Genomic DNA, 9,614 nt, shown 5'->3' on the forward strand with positions numbered 1-9,614 from the left:
CCCCACCAGTACTGTACTCCAGTGTTATACAGTGACAGACCTGTCCCCACCAGTACTGTACCCCAGTGTTATACAGTGACAGACCTGTCCCCACCAGTACTGTACCCCAGTGTTATACAGTGACAGACCTGTCCCCACCAGTACTGTACCCCAGTGTTATACAGTGACAGACCTGTCCCCACCAGTACTGTACCCCAGTGTTATACAGTGACAGACCTGTCCCCACCAGTACTGTACCCCAGTGTTATACAGTGACAGACCTGTCCCCACCAGTACTGTACCCCAGTGTTATACAGTGACAGACCTGTCCCCACCAGTACTGTACCCCAGTGTTACACAGGGACAGACCTGTGCCCACCAGTACTGTACCTCAGTGTTATATAGTGACAGACATGTCCCCACCAGTACTGTACCCTAGTGTTACACAGTGACAGACCTGTCCCCACCAGTACTGTACCCCAGTGTTATACAGTGACAGACCTGTCCCTAAGTTTAATATTTTGTATTATATTTTGATTGCTCTTTCAGTGACCTAGCACTGAAGTAATAGCCTGAATGGCTTTCCAGATTGTATTCTGTGATTTTGACTGTAAGTTTTACTTTTCTCCTCCACAGGAGTAACCAGGGGTTCATGCACATGAAACTCACCCGAACCAAAGAGAGTAAATACATCTTGGGTCTGAACAGCCCTCCATTTGACAGTGTGCCCGAGATAATCCACTACTACAGCAGCCGCAAACTGCCCATCAAAGGAGCTGAGCACATGTCCCTGCTGTACCCAGTGGCTATCAGAACGCTATAATGATCGGAGATTGTCTGAACACGTTCTATAGACTGAGCTCACTCCTGTAAAGATTCTTCTGTAGACACGCTCACTCACACACGCAGGCAACCCAGCGATGGCGACCTTTGACCTTCAGCCAGTGACACTCCACGTGCATGCTCAGAGTGACCGGAATGACCGGTTTCCGAATTTGGCCGAGGCAAGACAGCCCTCTGACCAGCACCTGCCTCCGTCCCTTTGTGAAACCACTGATCTGAACCAGGCACTCCCTCCTGCTGATCCACACACTGGGACTGCAACATGTAGCGAGTTATCAACAGCAACTGAAACTTCTTGGAACTTTGGAATATTGTCAGAATCTTTAACTAATGTATATTTATGAGGAGTCTTTTTTTCCAGTTTATTCTTCAGGGTGGCTTTGGGCTTGGCAGGTCTGTCTCTGATCTAAAGCTCAGCTTGGGTGTGAGGGCAGAAACCACTCCCTGAGACAGGAACTCGACATACAATCCCCGAGACAGGCCACAGGCTGGGACATGGGAAAATGCTAAACTGGTACAATCTCCCAGGGATAAGCGAAACAGTGGTGGACAGAGTTTAACTCTGTATCTAACCCTGTGCTCATGCTGTCCTCTGAGTGTCTGATGAGGACTAATGTAGAGGAAGCTTCACTCTATATCTAACCCCCTGTTGTCCATGTCCTCTGAGTGTCTGATGGTGCAGGTGCAAAGGGAGCTTTACTCTGTATCGAACCCTGTGCTGTCCCTGACCTGGGGTAATTGATGGGGACAGTGTACAAGGGGCTTTACTCTGTATCTAACCCCATGTTGTCCCTGTTGTGGGAGTGTTTGATGGGGGACAGTGTAGAGGGAGCTTTACTCTGTATCTAACCCCATGTTGTCCCTGTTGTGGGAGTGTTTAATGGGGGACAGTGTAGAGGGAGCTTTACTCTGTATCTAACTCCATGTTGTCCCTGTTGTGGGAGAGTTTGATGGGGGACCATGTAGAGGAAGTGTTACTCTCTACATGTCCCCTTGCTGTTCCTATCCTGGGTATTATTGATCAGACACTCAGGAACTTAAAGGAAGAAAGTTACCATCTCCAGAAGCTTGAAGACCAGAAGAGAAGAGAAGATACAGATAGTGAATGGTGACTGTACTGCATTTAACCTTGTCCTTCACAGTTACATTCCTGTTCATCCGCTGCCAAAATAATCGACTCAGATGGAGGTCTCACACAATGAATTGGGGGAGAGATGTGAAGGGTTTAATACGTTTGGGATCAAAAACCCAATGTTGAGTCGTAGACAGGGCACAGGTTCAAGTATGGGGGGGGGGGGGAATTGGTTGAGGTAACTCTCAGTGAGGAGATGCTAGCAGCAGCTCATTATGTACCGATGCAGGCGAGTTACTGTAACTGGGGTAAAAAAGGATATCTTGCAAAAACATTTTGATTTAGTGCACCAAAAATCATTTCTATATTACCCAACTCCTGCGGTGTTTTGGAAAAGTACAAGTTGCCCTTCTCCTTTTCTGGTTTATAAGCTGCTTATGCAACTAATTACCTGTCTAGAAGATCCTTTCCAAGTTGAATAGTATTTGCACTCCAGAAACTGGCCATTCTGCCCATCTGGTCAATGCTAGTGTTTATACTCTGCACAATCCTACTCCCTCCTTATATCCTCAAACCCCATTAACGTATCTTTCTATAATCCATTCTCTCTCATGCATTTATCCTGTATCCCCTTAAATCCATTGACACCACTCACCTCAACTACACCCTGGTGGTAATGAGCTCCACATTCTCACCACTCTCCAGTGGTTTTTCCTGGATTCCCAATTAAGCAGTGACTATCTTAAATTTATGGACCTTGGTTTTGACTTCCCTACAAATGGAAACATCTTCTCCACGTCAGCTCCATCAAACCTTTTCATCATTTTAAACACTCCGACCCCTCCATTATTTTGTTTCATCAGGAAAGGATTTTCAGCCCATTTGATGTTACCCAATCAGTTCAGGGTCAGCCAACACAAGAGTGTGAGAAAGAGAGATAAAATCTTTGAGGTAAAACCCTACAACAGATGGCTTTTAGTTTAGATCTCAAATTTAAAGATAAGGTCGTGTGGTGGTTATGTTAGTTGGCTTGTGATACAGAGAATTGGGGTTTTAATCTGCTGAAGGGAACTTTTGGATTAGATTATCTATAGTATGGAAACAGGCCCTTCAGCCCAGCAAGTCCACACTGACCCTTCAAAGACTAACCCACCCAGACTCATTCCCTTACCCTACGTTTACTCCTGACTAATGCACCTAACACTAAGGACAATTTAGCATGCCCAATTCACCTAACCTGCACATCTTTGGACTGTGGGGGGAAATTGGAGCACCCGGAGGAAACCCATGCAGACACAGGGAGAATGTGCAAATGCCACACAGTCACTGGAGGCTGGAATCGAACCATGGTGCTGTGAGGCAGCAGTGCTAACACTGAGCCACTATGCTGCCCAAATTTTAGAATTTTGTTTTAAAACATTAGTGTCGATGAGGTGATGCTGAAGTGATTCGATACCGAAAAAAAAACCCATCTGGTTTTCTGATGTCCTTTGATGAAGTCCTGACCAAGTCTGGGCCTGTATACAGCTCCGGACCCACACCAGTGTGGTTGATTATTAACTGCACTGTGAAGTGAGTCAGCAAGACTCTCAGTTTTTATTAACTTGTTATTGGGAACTAGTGTACAGCAATCATCATAACTTCACCCGTTTTTGTGAAACGTAAACACAAGAACGTCTCATCAATCAGTCAGCTTCCCAGTGATGTTTCAGTCCAAACTCCATTGATTGCATTTTGACCCAGTTGCTTGTTGGATGACCCTGTGTAATAATGGACAGCAAGCTCCCACACTGGGGCTCCCATCTGAAGACTGAACCTTTGAGTGCTGGAAGGTTCCATAATGCCGTGTTTGCGTAAACATCAGCGCTTTCTCAAGATGAAAAGAAGAAAGCGAGGGAAAAGTGAGAGGGTGCAACTTGTCGTCAGATTTCAAACTCTAGGAGTTAAAAACTTAATGCTGCTTGAAGCTTATAAAATGGTGCCACTCGTTTTGGAAGAACATGAGAATGATTCCTTCAAATGGTGGACGACACTGTGGAGCCTCTTTTGGTACACTTTATTTATTAAAGAGAGAAACTAATCTGTGGGAAATGTGGTTTCTGAAATGATGCATCTATGAAAATAAAATGTTCAATGCTTGTTTCATATGAACTTGTCTTTGGTTCAGGGACATCTCGGCAAGGACCTGACTAGCAGTGTCAATGATTTCATGTCACAGGGTCTGATCCCAAATCATGTCCATTCCAAGACCAGCTCTGTGACCCTCTCCCAGAAGTGGTCACTCTCAAGAGTGGCCTTCTCTCAGGAATGGTTATTCTTGGGAATGCTCGCACTCCAAATGGCCATCAACTTGGGAAGGGCCCTCATTGGGAATGGGGTCACTCTCCAGAGTGGTCACTCTCAGGCATAGCTCACTCTCAGGAATGGCAGTCTTGGGAATGGTCACTCTCAGGAATGGCCCTCTCCCTGGGAATGGCCACTCTTGGAAATGGTCACCGTCAAGAATGGTCATTCTACAAATATTGCCCATTCAGGAATGGTTGCAGTCTCAGGAATGGCGTACAGAGAGCCCTATTAAGCTCCCAATTTTAATACTGCCACTCTGATGAATCTCAGGCACTTCCCTGGGACAAGAGAGAAAAAAAACCCAGTGGTCAACTTTATTTTTAACTGTATTGAAGGTGGTTTCAACTCAGAGCTGTGAACACAATGCCCAGACGCATCTGCTATCTCCATGGGGAGATGCTCAACAATCTCCCATTGACAGTCAATCATATTCCTGTCACTGAATCCCTCACTATCGACATCCATGGGGTTATTATTGACTAGAAAAAAGAACTGGACCAGCCATGGCTACAAGAGCAGGTCAGAGGCTGGGAATCCTACAGCGAGTAACTCATCTCCTGACTCCCCAGAGCTTGTCCACTATCGATAATCAGGAGTCTGATGGAATATGTTGCACTTGTCTGGATCAGTGCTACATTAACAGTGATTAGATTAGATTACTTACAGTGTGGAAACAGGTCCTTCGGCCCAACAAGTCCACACCGCCCCGCCGAAGCGCAACCCACCCATACCCCTACATTTACCCTTTACCTAACACTACGGGCAATTTAGCATGGCCAATTCACCTGACCCTGCACATCTTTGGACTGTGGGAGCACCCGGAGGAAACCCACGCAGACACGGGGAGAACGTGCAAACTCCACACAGTCAGTCGCCTGAGTCGGAGTTTCCTCCTTTCCACCCCTTCCTGCTATCCCTCCTCCTTCCTCCCCCTCTGTCCCCTCTCCCTTTCCCCTCCTCTGTGTCCTTACCTATTTCCCTCATCCTTTGACCCCCATCTCTTTCTTAAGCCTCCCTTCTCCCCACTTCTGTTTTACACCATAGGAACAGGAGTCGGCCATTCAGCCTCTTGAGTCTTTTCCACCATGTAATGGGATCCTGGACCTGTCTTTGGCCCATATTCCTTAATACCTTTGCTTAACAAAAATGTAACTATGTCAGATTTGAACTAAAAAAATCAACCCAGCATGCTGTTTGTGGGAGAGAATTCCAAACCTCTTCCCGATTTGTGCTTCCTAACATCTGTCCTGAAGAGGCTGGCCCTCATTCTCAGATCATGCAGCCTCGTTCTGACCAATGGAAATAGTTATCTACCCTATCTTTTCCAGTTAAGACCTTGAAGATGTCAATCAGATCACCCCTTAATCTTCTAAATTCTGGAGAAAACAAGCCTAATTTGTATCGTCTCTCCACATAAAGTAACTGTTCTTCTAAAATCTATGTTCTGCCCACTCCGAGTCCAATACAGCCTTCCTAAGATGCGTACTCCATGTGGGGTCTAGCCAGGGGTTTGGATAACTGCAGCAAATCTTCTGCATCTTTCTATTCCAGTCCTCGAGATATAGAGGCCAGCGTTCCATTAGCTTTCTTGATGCGTTTCTGCTTGAGCTAGTTTAATTCTAAGACTTTTAAATCTTTTAAATTGGAGAGTTGCCATCCAATTTGGAAGACTGGATTTAACAGCATAAACATCAGAAGCTCCCATGTATTGAGTTGCTGGAAACTAACAGATGTATAGTAATAAAAAAAAAGCCCCTGCAAATGTCCTAATCACGACGTTACATTGTCATAGCCCAGTGCTGGCGCCCTCATCTCTGCTGATCAATCCAACAGCGACTAAAAAAGTACTTCACTTCACTTCAAAAGTACTTCTACTTTTGGAAAAATAGAAACCGGTGCAAAAGGAGGCCATTCAGCCCCTCAAGCCTGCGCCCCTGTACAATGAGATATGACTGAACACTTACTTCAACGCCATTTTCCTTTGGAATCTCTGCTTCAGAGGGCTGGGGATTGATCAAGACAGAGAATGATAGCTTTCTGCATATTCAAAAGACATGGGGATACCAAAGATTCTCCTCCCTCTGAGCGAGGACATTTCTCCTTAGCTCTGTCCTAAATGACCTACCCCTTGTCCTGAGAGTGTATCCCCTGGTTCTAGTACAACCGTAACAACCACAGGGGCAAATAGCCTTCCGGCACCAACCCTACCAAATCCGGGAAGAACTTTACAATATTGAACAAGATCACCTCCTGGTTTTTCTGAACTCCAGAAAATACAGGAGCAGTCGATTCAATCTTTCCTGAGAGGAGTGGCCCTCCAGCCTAGGAATCCAGCTGGGGAATGTTCATTACAGCCCCTCTATAGCAATTTTGTCGCCCCTGGAAACATAAAAACCAGGAGCAGGAGTAGGCCATTCAGGCCTTCCAGCCTGCCCCACCATTGCTGATCATGGCTGACCACCCAAAGCAACCTGTTCCTGCTTTCCCCCCATGGCCTTTGTTCCCTTTACCCCCAAGGACTATATCTAATGCCTTCTTGAACTTGAACTCCCTGCAGTGTGGAAGCAGGCCATTAAGTCCATCAAGTCCACACCACCCCTCCAAAGAGCATCCCACCAGACCCATCCTCCTACCCTATCACCTCGCCGAACCACTGAGACACTATGGGCAATTTAGCCCGGCCAATCCATCTAATCTGCACATCTTTGGACCGTAGGAGGAAACCCACACATACACGGGAAGAATGTGCACACAGCCACCTGAGGTCCGTGGGTTGGCAGCAGAGCTAACCACTGAGCCACCTTGTTGTCCCAGATGATGCGATGTTTTGTTCTGGCTGCTTTCTGTGGTGTGAATTCCACAGACTCACCACTCTTTGGATGAAGAATTGTCTCCTCATCTCAATCTGAAACAGTTTACCCTGTACCTTTAGGTAAAGAGACCAAAACTGCACACAATACTCCAGACTGATCCCATCAAGGCCGCTGATGAGATCACCCTATATCATGACAGTAAATCACCAGTACTCCTTAACATAACATCAGTTTGGCATCTTTCACATAGGACACACAGCACAGAAACAGTACTGGGGGTTTACTGGGATGGTGTCCTCCATGTCACCCCAAGAAATACACATTGCATTAAAGAGTGAAAACAGAAACTGCTGGAGGAACTCAGCAGGCCTTGCAGCATTTGTAGAGAGAACGCAGAGCTAATGTTTTGGGTCCTGCATCATTTAAGAGCATGTTGGCAGATGTTTCCAATTCAAGGTGAGAGGAGACCAGCTCAATGGCCCTGGGCAGCCTGAGGGATAGTTTCGGAAGTCCTGGCCCTACAGGAGCCATTCTGTAGATATGTCCATGATCGTTCTGCATCAGCAAGATGACCATCTTCAATCTGCAATGACCGATGGCGTGTTGAGATTGTTCGTGACCAGGATTTGTAGCCCACGTGGTTGGACCCTATCTGTGGATTACACAATTCACCGTAGTTACAAATGTGTTCAACCTGTTCTCTGCAAATGCCCAATCCATGCAACTGCTTCTTGAAGGGCCTGACATCACTCACAAGGAGAGCCCACATGCTCAGACACTCGGTGCATGGGTGCAGCTATTTTCCATTTCCATTGTGTACTTACGGTTTGCACAAGGTAGTCCTGGGCAGAGACAGCCTCAGGATTAGCTTTATACTCCAGGTAGCCATCCGAACCTCCGTGTTCCCTTCTTCCTGGCTCTCCCTGTTAGTGTCGAGCTTGCGCACATCCTCATACACCTCTGTGAATGGCTGACTCATTCTCAGCACTACCTCATGGCCCCAGCTCAACAAAGTAGCGATGCCAAACCTGGTGCCACACTCTCCCTCCCTGGCAAGGTCGAGATGTCAATGACCACCCCCTCCCCTGTCCTCCATTTCACTAGCCGTTTGCCCTCTCCCCCACCCTATGCGTTGAGTTTCTCCCACACTCACCCCACACCTTTCACAATTATGTGCAACCTCCATGCAATGGGGAGGAGGCTGGTGGGCTGTCACTGCCCATGGGCTATGCCCACAGCTGTTGGCTGTTTAAGACGGAGGCCCAGAGTCTCCAGGCCTGCAGGTTGGGGAATTATCATTGTCTGGGGTCTACGCAGTGAGCGGGAGAATGGTACTCTGCACATTACTGAGGTGGGAATGATGTGCAAATGCAAATAGACCACCCGCTGCTCACGAGGAGGACTCTAGTCTCACCGAGTCACCAAGCCGACGTTTTATTTTCCTTAACGTCAAGAATTGCATTTCTGCCAATCTCACCCTAGTTTTCCGACTGGCCCGTGCCCATGTTGTTCAGGGCCTGGGAAGATCTTGCCCAGTCTCTCTGTCTCCTCTCTGTGAAACCTTTCGTAATTCTAAAATCCCCAATTAGCCACTTAGCCTCCTTTTCTCAAAAGGGAGCTAACGTGTAATCTTTTCTTTCATGTACACCCACCCATCCCTCCTTACTGTAATCCAAAAACCAGGAGGCGATTAATTCCCAGGAGCAATTCTCAAACAAAGAGCCAAATAAGGAGCTGGGGGTGGGGGGAGGGGGAGCTCCTGGAAGCATCTTAAAGGAGCTGGAAGTTTCTGGATGGACTCCCACAGCTCAGGGGGCCACAGGATACTGAGGCTGGCCATAGGAAGTGATCAATTCAACAACACACATCAGCAAATTTTTTAAAAACTGGAAAGTAAAAGAATTGCCGGGATGTGGGAAGAGCAGTGGGAGTGGGGATGAACTGGTTTGCTCTTCACAAGGGCTGGTGTGGGCTCAATGGGCCAAATGGGTTTATTCTCTATACAATAAGCAAACGAGGGGAATGGAAGGGGAGAGAGGGTGGGGGAGAGGAAGGGGCGAGAGTGTGAGGGGAGATGAAGGGGAGAGAGGATGGGTGAGAAGTTTAATGTGGACTTAGCTATTAAAGCACAGTATTTTAGTCCTCTCTTGACCTTTCCAACAGTATATATAGAAGCCAATGAAGACTGACTCCCTCTCTCCCTCAATGCCTCCCCCAGAGTTAATTTGACAAACCTGTCAGGGAAGGGAAAGGTCATGGGTATGCCTCCTGCAGACTGTTTATGATTACATTTTTCTCCCGCTTAAACTCTTGAAAAAATGTTGCCACAAATGATGCTGACTGATAACCCTATTGTGTTCGGGCACAGTGTTATCCTGCTGTAGGCAGTACACCATCTCTCTGTTTAGACATCTCTCCTCCAGGAACAACTGCAGATGAATTTATTGCTGATGGATTTTTTTTCTCTTCTTGCAGCAAGTCATGTACTGGAGTCACCAACCACTACTGCTCTCCCCTCCCTCTCCCCTCACACTCTCCCCTTCCTCTCCCCTCACACTCTG

Source organism: Chiloscyllium plagiosum, chromosome 40, assembly GCF_004010195.1.
Source record: "Chiloscyllium plagiosum isolate BGI_BamShark_2017 chromosome 40, ASM401019v2, whole genome shotgun sequence".
NCBI lineage: Eukaryota > Metazoa > Chordata > Chondrichthyes > Orectolobiformes > Hemiscylliidae > Chiloscyllium > Chiloscyllium plagiosum.